A 20,333-nucleotide genomic window follows, 5' to 3' on the forward strand; every position below is an offset into this window, starting at 1 on the left:
CACCATTTTCCAATTTGCATGAAGAAAAGTCAATTTAAAAAAATGAAATGAGAGGTTTATAATTGTGAAATATGTCCATTTGCAGTCTGATGCACAGCAGCACTGGGACAGGATCCATGAAACAATATGTACATTTATATTGAATATTGGCCCCTTGCAGATCAAAAACAAATAATAAATTACTTCTCACTTAAATGTCAATAGAGAGGTAGCTACATTGGTCCAACAAAACAAAGCAGCAGAAATGTAGCACTTTAAAGACTAACAAAATGATTTATTGGGTGATGAGCTTGATGAGGTGGGTCTGTCCTACAAAAGCTCACCACTGAATAAATCAGCTACATTTCTGCTGTTTTACTTCTCAGTTAGAACATGAAATACAAGATAAGCTATCAGGAGATGCAAGCTAACATCTGATTCTAAATCTTTAATGGAACATTGGCAAGCTGGGATTACAAATAAAACCTCTTTCTATAAAGGTAGAATGGGCTTGCAAACTGGCAATGTATACAGCACACTCTCATGAGCTGTAGATTTTGCTGAGAGTTAGAACTCTTCAATTTTTCAAAAAGGCAAAGAGATCCTAAGCAAACATAAGCCTCTCTTCATTCTTTAGCTCTTTATAACTCTCACCACCAAAATTCAGCACTGGGATGTCACCTTACAAAGGAGCATATGGAAATATGCACTGCAATGCTAAATCACCATCATCATCATCATCATAACGCAGAATAAGATCAGCCTAAGGAATTTTTGTGGGGGGAAGAATTCCTCCTGGCATTCACAAAGCCTATGTCTACACAAGAGGATTTTTCCCACAAAACTGGCCTTTTGTTGGAAAAACCTGAGGAGTGTCTGCACACAAAAAGTGCTTTGTCAACAGACTGTTGAGAAAACCCAGCACATCTACCAGCAGCGTCGTGCCTCTTCCCTTTCTGGTATAACGCCTTTTGTTGACAAAAAAGTCGTGTGGACATTCTGGATACCCTTTGTAAACTGCTGACAATGCACATTTTGATTGTTGACGCACCATGGGTTTTTCCAGTTCCTTGGGCAGCTCTGTTTTCTGAGCTTCTGGTTGGCTCTCCTGTTGAGAGAAAGATCGGGCTGTCTGGTCACTCTCTGTCGACACAGAGGATTGCTCTTTCAATCAACTTTTGTGTGTCAACGCGATCTGTTGACAGAGGTTTTGCTGAAAGATCTCTTCCGATGGTAACTTCTGTCACCAGATCACTGTAGTATAGATGTAGCCTTCATGTATAACCTCTACAGATATGCATCCCACAAAGGGTGCAGCATTAGATGAGGGGAAATGGAAAACAGAGCCCAAATGCCAAAAGGAGACAGAAGGCACCAGGAAATCAGCCACCTATTTGTTTCTGTTAATAGGTGTGGCATATTTGACCATGATTCAGCAAAACACTTTAACATGCATGCACTTAATGTGCTTCAGGACTTGCCTAGACAGTTTTTATACCACCTTATCCATTGAAAGCAGTATTGTTAAAGCTATAACTCTGTCCCCTCCCAGTGTGATGTTATATAAGTGAATGGTATTTATTATGGAATATCTATGCTTGTAAATTTCGGGAAATAGGCTGTGCTGGCAGGCAAAGACATCCTCTCCACAGGACGAGGTAGGGTGGCCATCCTGGCCCCTTAGTTTTGGGGGCCCTCCCTGGCTGCCCCGGCCATCCTATGGATGGGAGGAATGAGAAGTAGCTGGGACAGAGCAAAGAGAGACAGACCCTCTCTGGTCTATTCAAGTGTGACCCACCCATCCCATCACCTCTCTGTGGAATGCTGTGATTCTCTCACTCTGAGTGTGTGTCTCAGCACAACATCTGAGCATCCTCAGCAGGCTCATGTGGGCTTAAGCCCTGAAAGTTGTCGCTTTCAGAGATATGACCAGTGTACAATGAGCCAAAACCAAGTTTTCAAAGCAAGGTATTATGTCATATCGGCAAGAGGAGCAAAGCACAAGAAAAGCAAAGGGATGAATACAACAAACAGCCTGCACACATATCTGCGTGACCTACAGCAGAGGGAGGCCTAGCACCCTGTCTTTTGAAGCTGATCTTGACCTTTGTTTCCTTCCCTTGTGATTCAAGGCCTTTCATCAATCTCAAAAGTCTACCCTGGGTCTTTAGTCCTACTTGTTTCTACAGTCCATTTGGAGGGACTGAGGACAGAACTGGGTGAAAATTTTCAGACCAAACATTTTTTTGTCTGAGAAATGTGCATTTGGGTTGACTGAAACAGTCCGATTAAAACAAAACAAAACAAAATCTTCAGAAAAAATCCAAATGTTCTGACATTTTCATAAGGAAACGTTTTGATATTTTGTTAAATTTGGAATGACTTTTCCATTTGAGTTGCACCTCAGATTTTTTTTAAATGTCATTTAAAAAAACTATTTGGTTCACCAAAAAGTTTGGGAAAAAATTAATTCTCTGTTGGCTGAAATAATTTTCTTTTCTTTTTGCCAACTCTGGTTCAATCTGCAGACCAAGAAACTAGCTATTTGTACAATGCCAGTCACTTATAGACTTCACAGCATTTGGCTTACTACATCATCTTTTAAGTATTAGTAAATATTTGTCTGCCTATGTGCAGGTCAGCTCTTGCTGGAATTACTCCCTGGCAATCATGCAGCCAGTCTCACAATAATAATCTGAGAGAGAGAACATACTTTATTCACAAAATACGATAGGCACTTCCACATCCCCTGGAGTGACCACTCATAGTGGCTGAAGATAACATAATGTTAATAAGACCAGGTGTGAGTTACCTTATATAAATGAGGTAATGACAGTTTGTCTATCGGCACTTATTTCAGATGGGTGCAATTTTCTTCTTTGTTTTCAGTATGCTATATGCTATTACCAGCACCATTGTGTTGGCTGCCATAAGCTGCCCCAGTGGGGTCTGATGCCCCTTCCCCTCTAAGACAAATGTACTAGTGGCTACATTTTTCCTGCAAGTAATAACCAACTGATGGGGAGTCATGGGGGACTTTCTGCGAACCAGGTGAGTTCCCTGGACACCCAAGTTGTCTCTTTTTGACCCACTACAGCACAAAAGTATTATTTTTCCCGTGAGACACCACCACGCTTTGAACTTTCATGATATACCAGAAATGCAGTTTCTAGTCACCACTCCCATCTGTACACACCCAAATTCTTACTATAGGATGCTTAGTCATAAGACAAGAATGAAGCCGCAAGTGGTATTATTTACTGAGACACCACATGAGCTAACCTGGGTGTTCTCTGTCACACACATGCTCCTGTGAGGAGCACACAGTTCAGCTTGCTGTTCCTGACTTAGATTTTCAATGCCTTTCCTTGGTTTTCATAAGCAGCTGTATGCAGCACTCTACAAAGGGTCTGACAGTCTCTGGCTACCACCAGTGCAGCATTATTTGGTCTGTATTTGAAAGTGCTGCTGCTTTCACATAAAGGTGTATTATCATTACCCAGTGAGTACCACAGAACAAGTTGAGACAACGCAAAGCTGAATGAAGCAAAAGAAATCAGTGTTCCCAAAGGTGTTTCTTTGGAAGTGCTCCTCAGATAAGTCAGCATGTGTCTTCATGTCTGCTAAAGGGAAGGGCTTGATGTACAATCACACTTCATATTGCAGACAGGCGGCCAAAAGTTAGTTGAAGATTTGCTGCTTGGCATGCTAGGACAGATGCAGGAAACAGGCTTACAGGAAGATTTGTCACCATTTGATGGGCAGAAACTGGACACGTGGAAAAGAGACTTCCCATCAAAACCAAAAAAACAACTCAGAATGGAGATGGCGGGATGCTAAAAATAGGAAATAATTTCCCAGGGAAGAGGTGAGATGGTCTGGCTTGAAAAGGGACTGAATTGAATCAGGAATTATTAACTGTTAATCTTCTTACCAGATGATCACAGCATACCCAACATGGTCACTTCAGCAAGGATCTGCTTTACTGAATCCAGCTTCAAAGGGACATCAATGCTCCACGCATAGACAGCAGTGCAATTAGTGACTAAAAAGGACACAGAAAATGTTGCTTATGCTTTTAAATCTTCACTCACCTCTGTGATCCTTGCTTTTAGTTAGTTCAAGAAGCAAAAAGGCAAAAGAAATCCTAGTGGGAAGACCATTTTGAGTTTCCCAGCTTAGCTCAAATTAAGCCCAAAAAATCGTCACAGGGAAACTTGATTTCTTGAGATTTCTAGTCCATTTTCCAGAGCAAAGGAATTCAGATATATTTCAGAGACGCTTATGAAACAGAAGTGACTAAAGCACACTAAATGGAACTTTTTCACCTTTCTCCCTCACTGGTCACAAGTTCTTACAATGGACGTGCAGTGTGGAGTGCCAATCCTCCGGAAAGGACAGCTGCTGCCACGGAATGAAAGAATGAAATTAAACTTTGTCAGCATTGTTGTTTTAAAAACACATATTTCAGAGTGATTGTTAAAATGTCATGGAAACAGGGACACATGCACACACACTGTCTGCACAATCTCCATACATTACTACATGGGAAAGTACTTGCTCCTTAGAGAACAGTATCACAGTTATACTTAAACTTGTGCTAATGCTCCTGTTTCATCAACTCACAACTGAGCAATCAACTTGTAACTGCTGCAAGGGCCCAAAGGACTGTTCTCAGTGTTCCCTATAATTTTTTCCATCCATGGGCAAAATAAATTTTGTTATGTGCACCAAAGCATGTGCAGGTGTGTACCACCCAAAGAAATACATGTTGCCCACTGTGGGTGGCTGTGAGTACCCTGCTAATCAGCTGGGCAGCACCTGAATTCTCCTGGGTGGTCACCTTAGCACTCAGCTAACAGGGGACATTGGCTGCTCTTGACTAAAGGATAGGCCAGCACAATGCTTATACTCTACCTGAGACTAACTAAAAACCCTGTTTTGTGTACTGGCTGGTGCACAGACCTTGTATTTACTTTCCACACAGGAATAAATTCCACCCAGAAGAGCAGCTCTATTGGAAGTGGACGGAGTACCTCAGAGAATGCTTAATGGCTGGATTCACCAATAGAAAGAGACATCAAAAGCTATTAGGTTAATCACTTGAGTATTAGGGTATTAGTTGGTGCAACAATTTTCGCATCAGTGAAGAGATGCTGTTAGAGCTTGTGCATGTAACTATTTTAGGACAGCTCACTACCAAATATTTGGCACTCCATATAGTCAACTTCAATTTTTCGGAACATCCTGATACTTGGGAAAGTTGAAGTCCGCCAGCAGCTTCTCCTTTTCATCCATTTTCTGAAGAGATGCAGAAGAACTTTCCCATCTCCAGCGTGTGAAAGCACTAAAAGATATTGCTAACATCGGTTGTAGGAGAGAAGGACACATATGCACACCATTGGTCCCGTAGGCAATGAGAGTTCCTTAAATCAAAGCATGGAGAGGTTAGAGGAAACTGCAGGTCCCCAAGCATTACTGAATATGTCTGCACTGGTGGAGATCCACACTGCTCCTAATAAACTCTCAAAGTCCTGCTCCCACACACATCAGACTTACCACAACTGTCAGGAGACTCCACTACCCTTGTGGCATTGTCCTTCTTCTCCATACCTAACGGGGATCTCTGTATACCTTGTAACCCACAGTAAATTAGGAGATGGAGGTTGGGTGGATGGGTCAGACACGGGCAGAAGCGGGTGAATATGCTCATTTGTCCATTTGTAACACAGAAGAGCTTTCTAGGATATCATACAATGATACAGCACCCTGTTACTGTGACAGAGGATGATACGACTCCCTAAATGCAACAGTACCATCCTCCAAAAGCCCATCAGGAATAAGAAGGAAATAGTACCAAGACATGAGGCATGCTATTAGTAACAATTTTACAGTGGCAGCTGCGTGCCTACCCCAGCAGTAGAGTCTCTTCATACACATGGTGCCACATCCCCTCAATGGGGGATGCCCAAGGGTTGTTGCAGGAAGGAGCAGCCCCTCCTAAAATGAGAACAAACCAAAATTTTTTTCTGGGAAGGAACATGGTGGCACATATCAGAGGCAGCACATGTGTTGCCCTAGGAATGGAAGCCCATGGTATGAGAAATTGCAAATAGATTACTTGCAGGAACTGAGGGGAGAGCTCTGTCTTGCAAATAACATCAGAGGCGCCAGTCATGTTTCCTTCCATGCCCTCAGCCAGTGGCTTTCAACCTTTGCAGACAACTGCACTCCTTCTAGGAGTCTGATTTGTCTTGTGTGCCCCTGGATTTCACCTCACTTAATAATTACTTGTTTACAAAATCAGACATTAAGTGTCACAGCTGCACTATTATTGAAAAATTAGTTCCTTTCTCATTGTTCTTATATAATTATAAAAGAAATTGATTGGAATATAAACATTGTGTATACATTTCAGTACATAGGATGTAGAGCAGCATAAACAAGTCATTGCATCAAATTTTAGTTTGTACTGACTTTGCTAATACTTTTTTATGTAGCCTGTTGTAAAAATAAGCAACTCTCCAGGTGAGCTGATGTACCCCTGAAAGACCTGTGTTCCACGATTCAGTGCACTGTACATAAACACGTTAAGATTTATGAGACTTAGCTGTTTTTGAAACTGTAACATCAACCCCAGAGATTGCAACTCCAAGCTTGCTAATATGCCATTATGTTTGTACATTAGCCTGCTGTCTGCAAACTTAGTTTGGCAGAGGCAGGTTGGTTTAATTGTGAAATCAAATATTCCATACTGTTATATTCACACAAGGAGCAGGACTGAACAAGAGTGGCCCTGGGGGGAGGAGGGGCTGGTAACAGGAAGGAAATTAGAAGCCAAAAATTTTTCCAAATATTCAATTTTAGTACAGATAACACAGTGCAAACACTTGAAAAGGGAAGTTCTTTCTTGCTTTCTTTCTTTCTTTTATAAAAGCAAATATGCATTTCTTGGCCAGAAGAGTGTATTGACTTGTCAGGCCTCCTGACAGGTTGGTGGGACAAAGAGGGCAGTTGCTCCAGGGCTCAGCATTTCAAAGGGGCCTAGAGCTCTGGTTGCCACATTGGTGGCCTGATCAGGCCTCTTTGAAACACTGCGGGAGCAGCTGTACTGCCAATCCACACACGGCTCTGAAGGAGCATGGTGGGGGGCTCCACGGCTGACGGCCTTAAGTCCTGCCTCTTCTGCCCTTGACCTCACTCCTTCCAGGGTCAGGGATATGGGCTCTCCTCCCACCTTGCCTCAGGGTCTGTGGTGGCTGTCAGCCCCACTATCACTTATGTGTTTGTACAGCACCTTGTACAATGAGACATACATGGGGTCTAGCTGCAAGCACAAAATTAACAGTTACTCTGTGACTGTAATCTCCAAGGGGATAGCCCAGAGTTAGACTCTTACATCTACAAACCTGTTCCTAAATAGCTTGGTTTTTAGAGATGCTGAGTAGCTGCAACTTCCTACTGTCTTCGAGGAGTTCAGGCAAACTTGGGAACCAGGACCCTTACCTTAGGCATCCAAATATGGATTTAGATGGGGGATTTTCAGTAACGCCTAGTAGAATTATTGAAAGTCAGTGGGAGCTGATTGCTGCTTCTCTTTCCATTTCTGGCTGTCACGTGAAAAAAACAGACTTTGTGTATACTGAGGCAACTTCACCCACCAACACAGATTCACCCTGGTGTAGTTCCATTGCTTTCTATAGAGGTACTTGAGGCTTACAGTGAGCAGACATTCAAAATCATTCTCCTACTGTTTTGAAAGACACACAGGTTTATTACACACAGCTCTCCCAGTAAACTAAATTGTGCTTTCAGTCTACAGACTATTTGACAATCTAGCTGTTTGGCTATCTCCTTAACCTACAGTAGCTATCAGATGTCTAAGGTACCTCTTACTGTGGTATCTAACTTAATCAGTGTTGCTCTAAAGAGCACAAAAGAAAGCGTAATATTGCCTCCATATATTGCAAATAATGTCTTTCTAAATAATCTAATTCTACATTATGTGCCATTTTTCTCTGTGTGTGTGTGTGTATTTATAAAGAATAAAGAATAACACCCATATAGATGTAGCAATATATTTGCTTTAGTTACATCAAGTTCCTGAAATATTCTTTCTGCAGCTCAATCTTTCCCTGCTTATTTATTTGATTTGATTTAGAGTATATTGCAGACTAGCCTATTTGTGTCTTGGAAAAAGCTGGCACTGCTCTTGAACTATAGCTGCGTACCAGAGCAATATAGGACTCTCCAGAATGGCAGCTCATACAATTCCAAATGGTATTTTCAGGGACATAGCTTAGGTATTACAATTCCAATACCTAGTTTGTAGCATGCTCAAAACTTGGTAAGTGGGATCAGTTTACTCAGGCATGCAGCTTCTTCAGAGTAACCTTTTCTAGGAGCACTTGGGGGGAAAAATCACTGTCAAGCCAGAAATCTCATCTTTCCTACTTAAAAGAATGCTATTAGAGTGGAGATCAGGATTTTTGTCTGCACTCTTGTACTTAACAACTCTCTCTGCAAGCTCAAAACTGAAATCCATGTTAAATATTACCAGTAGTGAGATGCCACCAGTCCACAGATGTCAGCTTTAAGGTTTTAATTTTAAATTATTGATTAGTGTCTCTTGCCTGCAGCACTGTGCACACTGAATTCTTGTTTGTGAGTAAGGCATAAAGACCAAAGCATGTATGATGGGTTTTTCTTGGGAAGTCTTACGAGCATTCAGACTGCTTTGTTAGGATGAGATTTCTTATAAAGTTGGTCTGAATTAATTTGCCTTGTGGCATCCTAAGCTCATCAATTAAGGACTGAGCTGGAGTTCCTTGTTTACTATTGTAACTTACTTGTGGCATGGAGTCTGAGCTATGCCTATTGAATTGGCCTTTCAGGATTGCTTGTTAGTGGGATATCTTATCTGAGGGTGGGCCATGAGTGTGGGGCTTTGCATGGGAGTTTTTTGTGTAACACATCATTAGTTTGTTTTTGTAGAGTTGCTCACAGTGCTAAATTATGCTCCACAATTGTTATTACAGGAGTGTGAGAAAGCCAGAGACAGACACGGAAGTAACAAAGAATTGTGCAGTTGAATCACTTTATTCAGTGGCCGCCCTGCCAACACTGCAATAAATGACAACGTACTGTCCAAAATAGGTAACTGGAGCATTATCGTAAACTTAAATCATCATCCCCTTGCAGAGACAGAAAACTGAATCTGTCCATGAGACATGGTCATTTCTGACTTCACCATCATTTATAGAAAAGCAAAAGGCCCAGCACCTTTGGAGCCCAGGGCTCAGTCCTATGAATAAATTACAACTGATCCTTAATTGTTTCTTTTGAAAATTTTTTCTCTCTTTCCTTCATAACAGTCCCAGTTGAGCTCCTTACCCCAGCCAATGTGATTGTTTTCTCTACTGCCTCCTTTTCCCTGATGGTGGTTTGAGATTGCAGAGCAGATTGATGCACTAGACTTAGAACTATGGTCTAATCATGGAATTTGTTCTGGCACAATTAAGTGAGCTAAGGATGCAACTTTTAAATCATAATATATATATTGGTACAATACCCGTAGCATAGATGCAGTTAAATAGGCATAAAGCTGCCTTAGAGCAGTATCATATATACCCCTTCCCTGACAGGATTTAGCTGTACCAATATAAGCACTTTTATATCAGTATAACTTCCTACCTGCTAGTGGGGCTGTACCACTTTTGTAATTACTCGTAAAGACAAGGAAATACAGCCATTGGATGAGGACAAGGCGGCAGCAATTTTCGGCTTTCAATTTTGAATTTATTCAAACATATGTCATTTTCAATTGTTCCCATTTAACACTGGGCCTTTTCCCATAAGCCTGGGGTCATAAAAACATTAGTTTTTAGTTGTTTCTTTATGTACAAAACAAAAAAAATCCACATCCCTTCCATTTGTTAAACCAAGAAGCAATGACCGTCAGTACCCATTAGCAGGTCATGAACCAGCAAGTTAGTATTTCATGCTTCACAGGATGTGCTTGGAACCTGTCGCCACCAGACTTCATGATACTGTGGAGAGAACCACAAAGTTTCCAGTTTTCCACTTTACTGCAGAAGCAAAAACATCATTCAAAGGTCTCAGCATCCCGCAGGCATGCTATTAAACTCCGTTTTGGTTTGCCATCCTATAAACAGTGGTGGGAAATATACTGCTAATATGATGTGTCACCAGCATTGCTTCATAAACCCAGAGGGCTTTGTTGAAACAAGGACATGACACTTAAAAGGAATGGTGCAAAAAGTGCGGGTTACAGCTTGCTGCCCTTTTCAGGAGCATCTTAGATGAATGATGCCTTAGAAGAAGGTAATGGAGCTAGTCAAAAATTTTGATCCCAAATCTATCTTCTACAAAAAATAATCTTTTCCCCTTCGAAAAAGCAAAAAAAAAAACAAAAAAAAAACCCCAACCCTTTTCTTGGATTGTTGCACTTTTTAATACTTTCTGAGTTTTGGCAATAACATTTTTAAAAGGCGTAATTTCAGAGGGGAGGGTGGCATTTTGTGCATTCCTCTCCTATTCAGCAATTATAAAGTGTCTTATGAGTCATGCCGTCCACTTTTACCCCCTCTAGTTAGTAATGAACAAGGGCTGGAGTCTTTTCACGCGCTTCGGTGCTCAGAGTGCTGAAATCGGTGAAGTCAGACTTATACAAAACTGGCATAAATGAGAGTCTCAGGAAGGAGCCCTCAAAATGTGTTTGAAGCATTAATATGGAAAATAATAAAGTAAAAGTTCAGTTACCTGGTACCCAGCTAACCGACACCCTTCGAGCTGGCTGGGGCCGACTGCTGCGGAGCTGGTTACCCAGCTGGAGCTGGGTGCCCACTGCCTGGATAGTGGGTAGGGGAGCAGCTCCAGCTTGAACATCCAGCAGATTTTATTATCTGGCATTCCTGGGTTCCCCAGGGATGCTGGATAATAAAGATCTCACTGTATTTATTTTATTTCTCAAGTATCTCTTGCTGAGCATCGTGACAGGGGCTGGGAGTAATAGGAAGATAAAAAGAAGCCTGATACTTCATACCCGCAATAAGCCTTCTATCAACTTGCACAGGTTTGCATGGGGTTTAGTTAATGGTACCAACCTGAATGGACCTGCTTCTACTCAGGTTAAAAAGGGCTCATGTGACCTTGGGTTAAGTTACGATAAGCCATTTAAAAATGGATTTTGTAGCATCCACACGGGTTTTGCACCTGTTGAACTTAAGTGGGGAATTTTGTATGCAGACAAGGCCCAAGAGTAGTTCACGGAATAACTGACTTTGATAAGACATGGGAGTCACAAGACATTCACTGTAGAGCACTAGTCTCCCCCTCAACAAACACAGAATTCCTGTGAGTATTAGCAGCACAGAAGCTACGCAGAGGTAAATTAAGGCATTTCAGTAAAGCGTGTTCACCACTGTCAGACCAGCAGCCCAAGCTTGAGAGGAATTTGTCTGCAATCAGAGTTTAAAAATTCAAAATGTTTTATTGATTTATTTATTTATTTACTTACTTACTTACTTACTTGCATGCCAGTGAATCAGTGCCTGAAATTTTATACTCAGAATACTGTGCATCAGTTGTCACATACACTGCTTTGAGTGATAAATACAATGGGCCTCATTTTTAAAAGTACTTTCTAAATCCTTCAGCTGGAGCTTTGATATGCCCGAAAGAGTACCTAAAACCAAGACTTGATTGCCCCCAAAGTAGACTCACAGCTTCAGAAAACTAGGATTGGAATACATGGTCATGTTGAATAGATGGCAATATCTCTGTTCTTCTGAAGTCTGACTAACAGTGGACTTTCAGAAAGATGCAAGGCTTGTCAAAGAGAGTGAGTGCTGTTAAATCTGACTCCTCCAAAGGAAGAAAATAACTAAACATATTAACATGAAGGAGCAAAATTCTTCATTTCTGAGCTGCAGAAACAGCTGTGTTATATAATGCCAACTCCAAGATATTTGCTTTTGTATGTGGAGGTGAAGGAGAAAGTAAAAATGGCTGCAGAGGCTTGGAATGGGATGAGGATGGAAAAAGGAAGTTCATATGGTCTGTGAAGGGAAGGGCTTTCTCTGAATTTTGCAAATGAGCACTTTGGGGGAAGACATTTTAAAATAATAGATCTGATGCAAACTGCAGTTCACTGACCTCTGCACAGACATCCTTTGGCTGAAGTGTAAAACTAACATCCTGGTTATATATAGCAATTAAATATCCAAATTACTTTTAAATGAGTTGAGGTATCAGAACTTGTCTCCAGAAAAAATTCAAGCATGAAGAATTGTATTTTGACTCTTTAATTTCCCCCTGCAGTTTCCAATGGATACAATCCTAAATAGATATATGGGTTTGCTGGACTTGCTGCATTCCCCCCAAGAGGTGGCTGCATTTCAGTAGCGGGTGGAGTGATCATTGTATATTAGTAATTAAGGCTGTGAAGCACTTCAGAATCCAGGACAATATAGAAAAATTGAAAATGAAGATGCTCTCTGGATCTTTTAAAAACTCCAGCCCTATTATTAATACTGTATGATTAATTACTTCTCTGAGAGAATACTGCTGACATTCATCCACTAATTTGGAACACTTCAGATATCTTTATCTGGACTGTAATGCTACCTATTTTACGATTATTGCTTCTCTATGGTTATTTCCTTTCATTATCTGTGTATTTGTTTAAGTGTGCATGGTGCAGAGACCATCGGGGTTATATCACCAAGTTTTTGCTCTTCAGTTTGCAATTATGCCATTTTTTCTCTTCCTCCCTCCTTTGGGATTCAGCCCCTGCCCACCTTCAGAGAAAACTCAAGCCTGCTGAGAAACGTTCTGAGGGTTCAGCCCTCAACGTGCTTATTATAATTTTGAGCCAGGGATTCTTTGCGCTGTGTTTTCAGTGATGGATTCTGCACAAAGGCTGATACTGTGCCTGCCAGCCCTACAGAAGAATGTGCTATAGTTCTCACAGCAACTAAAAGTGCATTGGAAAACACAGTAGTACAGCAGTGTCCAATAAGAATTCAAAGATTGCCACATTTGTGGTTGTTGTCAACAATGCCAATATTTGCCACATTATATTATGCAAAACTTTATACAGCCAGGTACTCCTGGTCCTCCCCCAACCTTTTTAATAAATATCCTACCTCCCCCCCTCGCTGTAACTGAATGCCCTCCCCCAGAACCAGGCACCCCCAGTCCCCACCCGTTCTAATTCAATGCCAGAGGCTCATCAAAGCCACTGGAGCTGCTGCTGAGGCCACCTCCAGAGCTGCCACCACTGCCGCCACACCGTTCTCCCACTAAGCAGTGGGGCATGTGCGCGAACAGATGGATGGCACTCCCCACAAGCGGCTCTCAGAAGGAGCTGCATTTAAAGGCTCCAACAGCCACATGCAGCTCGAGAGCCATGGGTTGGCCACTCTTTTATTCACCACAATGCACTGTCCTATTTGCCACACGTGGTGACCAGCCAACATATCGGACACCCCTGCAGTAGGATGTAGGGAATGCTCCTTCACTGGTCAATGAGTTAGAAAGCAAATGACCAAATAATTCTGCTGCACTCTTTCATGTCTGGGCAGGCTACACAATTCTCCCCTTCTTCATGTGCGGGGTGTTGTAAGGGAAAGAGTACAGGTGGCTTGGCTGCATCACAGAACAGTAAAAATATGCACTTTGACTGAACAAAAAAACGAAATAACTAGAGCTTGCATCCACTGGTCATTTTTCAAAGATGAGACACAATAAGAATGCGAAGTGTGATGGCCCAGCTATATCCCTGTTCCTGGAAAGTCTACTTTATAGCATAGATTTTCATCCAGCACAAATAAATTTGAGATGGCTGGGGGCATGGGGTGGGGGGAAGCCTCAAGTAATTACACTCCACCTACTTGCAGACTGGATTTAGAATGGGCAATTCCAGGAGATGTGGCCCTGAGCTTTTCTCGGCTGTGTTTGATGTCTCAAGCTGGCAGAAGAAGTAAATAATTTGATTCTGTTTATTGGACAAATTTAGAGGTCAAAACTGACAAGCCTTCAAGACCACACAGGTTTTCTGCTCCCCAGGTGAGTTGTGGAATGTGCCTGGAAGATAGAACCAGAGAAGAAGTTTTCCCCTCTGACATACTTCTATCAGCAAATTTTGTTATCCCAGCAGTTTTATGATGTGTTGGCAGCTCATTCCGCTTAAACTACATGCATTGAAAGTTGTATGGGACTGGTGCTTAGAAAGATTGAGGTGACTGAGTGGGCCTATATTCTGTCTACTTTTCATTCTGCACCTGTCCCCAAAGTGTCAGCATTTGGCAGTGGTTCTGGTAAATGGTAACATGCTTTGGCTTTTTGTTTTACAGTAATGAAATAGCAGGGTTCTAATTTGTATCCAAGAACAAAATTTGTGCACTTATACCCCATGCAGTGGTCTAATTCAGTGGGGAATTTGCCTTTCATTAGTTCAGACAGCTGTAACAAGCAAAACAGGGAGCTATGGAAATAACTGAGGATGAATATCAATAAAACTGTAGTAACAGAGAAAGTCTATTAGACAGGCAAAAAATCTCACAAGAGACATTGTAGAAACTTCATTGCTGACTGTCAGTTAACACTGGACAAGATAAAGTATGGGGAAATTTCCACTGGGTGAATATTGCAAAGAAACCATTCCATAAATATGTATTCAAATGTGTAATTGAATCACAGAGACAATATTTACAGCTCTCCTTTTTCATTTGTCATGAATACTCCAGCTGATGATTTTACTTACAAGAAATGTTCACAGACACAGCACACTTTAAACAAATGTTGCTGATCAGCCACATTTTGAATTTGTAATTGGGAATGGTTACACTGAAAACACTAGCAGCAACGAAGGGTCCTGTGGCACCTTAAAGACTAACAGAAAAGTTTAGAGCATGAGCTTTCGTGAGTTAACTCACTTCTTCAGATACTGAAAACACTGATGCTTAGAATTATACCCATGCAATCAGGAAAGAAAAAGATACCGTGTGACCAAGTGCCCAATCAGAACAACTTACATTTTGCATATCCAATACACACAGTGAACTAAATACGATAGAGACTAAGAATAATTAATTACTTTTGAATAATTTTGAATAATGGGTGAATTCCAGAGAAATCCATATCTGGGAGAGGAGAATTTATAAAGAGAAAAAGAAGTGAAATTCACTGAAATAATGAATAATTTGTAGATTATAAGGGCCAGAAGAGACCACAGTGATACTCTAAACTGACCTCTTGTATAGTAAAGGCTATGCTCCATTATGATTTATCCATACCTGTTCTGTGAAGAACATGCTTTTATTGACCTGATTTGCCTCATGTAGACAAATGAACTTTTAAAAAATCCAGAGTAAACCTGCTTCCAGTATGTTTTGGCCAGTTGTAATATGAGGGTCTGGGAAGCTTGGCTTGCAGATGATTCTTCCTTATCAGTTGTGCAAATGACCTTGGGTGAGAAAAGAATAATTTCTTGCGAATTTTTTGCTATTTTCCATTGCAGTACAGACCAATATTTGCTAGAACATGTTCATACAAGGAAGACAACTTTGTCCCTGCCCCCAGGGGCTAGGTCTACACGTGAAGCCTACATCGAAGTAGCCTATTTCGATGTGGCGACATCGAAATAGGCTATTTCGATGAATAACGTCTACACGTCCTCCAGGGCTGGCAACGTCGATGTTCAACATCGACGTTGCACAGCACCACATTGAAATAGGCGCAGCGAGGGAACGTCTACACGCCACAGTAGCACACATCGAAATAAGGGTGCCAGGCACAGCTGCAGACAGGGTCACACAGCGGACTCAACAGCCAGCTGCTCCCTTAAAGGGCCCCTCCCAGACACACTTGCACTAAACACCACAAGATCCACAGAGCCGACAACGAGTTGCAGACCCTGTGCATGCAGCATGAATCCCCCGCTGCAGCAGCAGCAGCCAGAAGCCCTGGGCTAAGGGCTGCTGCACACGGTGACCATAGAGCCCCGCACGGGCTGGAGAGACAGCGTCTCTCAACCCCCCAGCTGATGGCTGCCATGGAGGACCCCACAATTTCGACGTTGCGGGACACGGATCGTCTACACGGTCCCTACTTCGACGTTGAACGTCGAAGTAGGGCGCTATTCCGATCCCCTCATGAGGTTAGCGACTTCGACGTCTCGCCGCCTAACGTCGAAGTTAACTTCGAAATAGCGCCCGATGCATGTAGCCACGACGGGCGCTATTTTGAAGTTAGTGCCGCTACTTCGAAGTAGCATGCACGTGTAGACACAGCTAGAAAGTTTCAACTGCACATTATTGTTATACCTTTATGGTAGCACCTAAATAGGCCATTTTTAATCCAGAAATGCTCATTTCCCACTTGTGTACCAAAACAAGTGGCCAGATTTACAAAGCAGCTCGTTTTGTTAGCTGCTGAGCTCTCTGAAAGTGTGGCCTGAAGTGTTGCAGTGCAAAGTAGTGTCTGACTACAGGGCACCTTTGAAAAATTTGCTCTCATTATGATGCCGAGCTGGCCCCAGTTTGTAGATACCAGCCCCCTGAAAATTTGATCCTGTCCTTTTTTGGAAAATCTGGCCCCATGTACTATATACTTCACAAAGGCTTGAGGAAGATAGCCCCTGATGTGAAGTACTCACACAAGCTAAAGACTGACAGACAAGAGCTGCGTCTACACGTGCACGCTACTTCGAAGTAGCGGCACCAACTTCGACGTTAGGCGGTGAGACGTCGAAGTCGCTAACCTCATGAGGAGATAGGAATAGCGCCCTACTTCGACGTTCAACGTCGAAGTAGGGACCGTGTAGACGATCCGCGTCCCGCAACGTCGAAATTGCTGGGTCCTCCATGGCGGCCATCAGCTGTGGGGTTGAGAGATGCTCTCTCTCCAGCCCCTGCGGGGCTCTATGGTCACCGTGGGCAGCAGCCCTTAGCCCAGGGCTTCTGGCTGCTGTTGCGGCAGCTGGGGATCTATGCTGCAGGCACAGGGTCTGCAACCAGTTGTCAGCTCTGTGTACCTTGTATTGTTTAGTGCAACTGTGTCTCGGAGGGGGCCCTTTAAGGGAGCGGCTGGCTGTTGAGTCCGCCCTGTGACCCTGTCTGCAGCTGTGCCTGGCATCCCTATTTCGATGCGTGCTACTTTGACGTGTAGACGTTCCCTCGCTGTGCCTATTTCGATGTTGGGCTGAGCAACGTCGAAGTTGAACATCAACGTTGCTGGCCCTGGAGGACGTATAGACGTTATTCATCGAAATAGACTATTTCGATGTTGGCTGCACGTGTAGACGTAGCCAAGGAGGCAAAGGTTACTAGACTCAGAGGAACAACAAGTGGGAATTTATGCATGAATGGATTTGATTCACTGTAAACAGTAAGACAGAGGTGATACTTTAAAAGGGACCTAAAAGTGGACATGCTTGGGGTCTTGCAGTTGAGCACAGGAGAGCTACATCAACCACACAAAACAATTTTGTTCCAGACAAGGCTCTCACTGGAATTAAAATTTGCTCATCACCATGCACTGGAACACTTCTATCTCACAAGGCTTTGTTTGGTCCAACTTCTCTATAAGCAGGTGCCATGCTGTTGCTGCTGCTGCACGCTGGGCTAGTCTTTTGGAGAGATTAATCTACAGCCCCAACCCTGAAATCAAGTGCTTGCGGGTGACTAGGAAGCTGGCATGGGGTCTGTGAAGGAGCCCAAGAAAAGGGGTGATGAATGCTTGCAACACAAGTCAATCAGTGAACATTGTACAAGGTGCAATCAGAAAATGAATCAGACACCCCTTTACAAGGCTAAGAACCTGCCACCACTCTCTCTCTCTCTCTCTCTCTCTCTCTCTCTCTTTTTTCCTCTGCTCACAGCAGCACTTGGGCTTGATTGGAAGCAAAGACCCACCTTCAGTGAGAGAGATGAGGGTTGGAATTGCACTGCTTGCTTTAGTCTTTCAAGGGTTGTGATTAAAAAGCCACTCCAAAGTTGGTTTGGGTCTTTTTGAAAGTGGGGGCAGGGCAAGAGGGGAGGGAGATCTGCTGTTAGATGTGGGGAGCTGCTTTTATGCCCTGGAGAGTGAAGGTTCTGAGAGGTGGAGTCAGGTAAAGCGGTTCTGTTCTTCATTGGCTGGATCTCACAGGTAACCAGAGCCCTCTTTTATTGTAGCGTAAATAAAGTCTGAATCTCAGGGACACCACCTTAAAATGGGCAGAACTTTTCTTTTCCATCTCTCCTGTGTCACAGAAAAGTATCTTCTGTTATTTACTTTTTTTGAAGAAAACACTATTTCATTCATATCTGTTCCTCTTCTTGCTTCTTTCCACCCCCATCAAATCTTCTCTCTCCAAACCTTCTCCTTTGCTTTTAGTCTGTCTAGATGGGCAAGATAACTGAAGGCGTAGCACATGCTTACCAAAGGACTATTCATTTTCTTCTGCTTATTTATTTCACTTTCTCTGGAGCACTGTTTTGAAGAAGAAAAAGGAAGAAAGTCACAGTCTGATTTTTTTTAAATCTATTTAAAGCATTTTATTTTGCTTTTCTCTCTCTCTCTCATTCTCACAGTATAATTTCATTTTGGTTTAAAGTTACCTAAAGCTGTTTCAAGACCAACACTCTACCTAGTTTATCAATGGGCAGGTGAGTAAGCAGTGCTTCAAGATGTGCTGATGCATTACACAAAACTCTGTTGTAAAATGCGAGAGTTAAGTGGGAGGGGGTGTCATTTTTTACTACAGAGTTTTAGAATGGGTACTTTATTGGGAATGAAATTGTTTGTAAGTTTACATACCACAAATACTGCTTATTTAGCTATTTCTAGGAGCACAAAAGTTGCCATTTTGCTGTTTACCAAATCCTATGTCATTCTTTAAACTTTTATAACTGGTGTTTAAAATCAGATATAACATCTGGATTATACATAACAATGATTGATATATGTAGAGCTCTAGTTACACATTAGTTCTCAACAGTTCGGAATGATGTGCCGTAGCATTTGACCTATGGGGCAATGTAACTCAATTAAAATCAAACAAGTCATACCAGCACAAATTACTGTCAAATTTGGGCTATAGTCTGGGCTACCACATACACTGTTTTAACATCAATTTCTCAAATTGAATGATTTTTCCTTTATTTGTTCTTTAAGAATACATATATTTAATGTACATTTTAATTAAAGTGTTTTAAAATATTTCATTATATTACCAGAGATGTATTATAATATTAGTTTGAAAAAAAGTCAGTTTTATTAGAGCACTAGCCATCAAGAATGCCAGTGTATCAATTTGCTATCTCTCTTTATGGAGAAAAAGATTTTAAAACAGTTTTGATTTGATAAAATGTGCAAAATTCTATGAAATTGAAAAATGCTATGTATTACCACTGTTTCAGAAATATTATACAGAAGAGTAATTGGAACCATTTCTTGACCTATGGGGTTTGCTGACTGATTTTGTGCAGCCAATGGACTCCGAATTTCAGAGTCACTTCTCCATGAGATCTGTGCATCTTATTCCCACCAGACCTACTGGCTGCTAGGCACCAACATGGAAAGACAAGGAGGCAGACCTTTCATAAGCTTTTAAAAGCCTCTAGTCTTGAGCTCTGCACATTGCTTTCAGTCATCTCTTTAAAATCAGGGAGCTTCCAGTGATAACTCAAGTGACCATCATGGGTTAGCACAATTAACTCGTTGCAAAGGAAGCAGCTAGAAAGCAGGAATGGACTGCAGGCAGTAGACTGTGATCAGGCAAGCAAGGGAATGTGCATTAGGTATGTGAGTATTCCAAAGAGACCTGGATGTTTAGCAATTCTGAAACTTAGCCTCACTAAGATCCTAATTCAGAAAGGCAGTTAAGCACAAACGTAACTTTAAGCACATGCATAAGTTTCATTGAAGACTACTTGCATAAGTACTTCACTGAACTGAAGCATTAGTTATAGACATACAGAATCTCTCAGGAACCTCTGAACTTTTCAATTACTGGCTGCCTATGGGCTTGATCCAAAGTCCTTTAAAGGCAACAGAATGTCTATGGGCTTTGATCATATCCTGTATCTTTTTAGCTACGTCTACACGTGAAGCCTACATCGAAGTAGCTTATTTCGATGTAGCGACATCGAAATAGGCTATTTCGATGAATAACGTCTACACGTCCTCCAGGGCTGGCAACGTCGACGTTCAACATCGACGTTGCGCAGCACCACATCGAAATAGGCGCAGCGAGGGAACATCTACACGCCACACTAGCACACATCGAAATAAGGGTGCCAGGAACAGCTGCAGACAGAGTCACAGGGCGGACTCAACAGCAAGCC

At 42.1% G+C, this 20,333-nt stretch overlaps 1 protein-coding gene across 1 annotated transcript in view; it reads left to right on the forward strand.

The window, feature by feature from the left end:
• CAMK1G (calcium/calmodulin dependent protein kinase IG) overlaps positions 1-20,333 on the forward strand; it is a 426,418-nt gene that overhangs the window by 263,090 nt on the left and 142,995 nt on the right. The window lies entirely within an intron of this gene.

This window comes from Carettochelys insculpta, chromosome 26, assembly GCF_033958435.1.
Source record: "Carettochelys insculpta isolate YL-2023 chromosome 26, ASM3395843v1, whole genome shotgun sequence".
Classification (NCBI taxonomy): Eukaryota; Metazoa; Chordata; order Testudines; family Carettochelyidae; genus Carettochelys; species Carettochelys insculpta.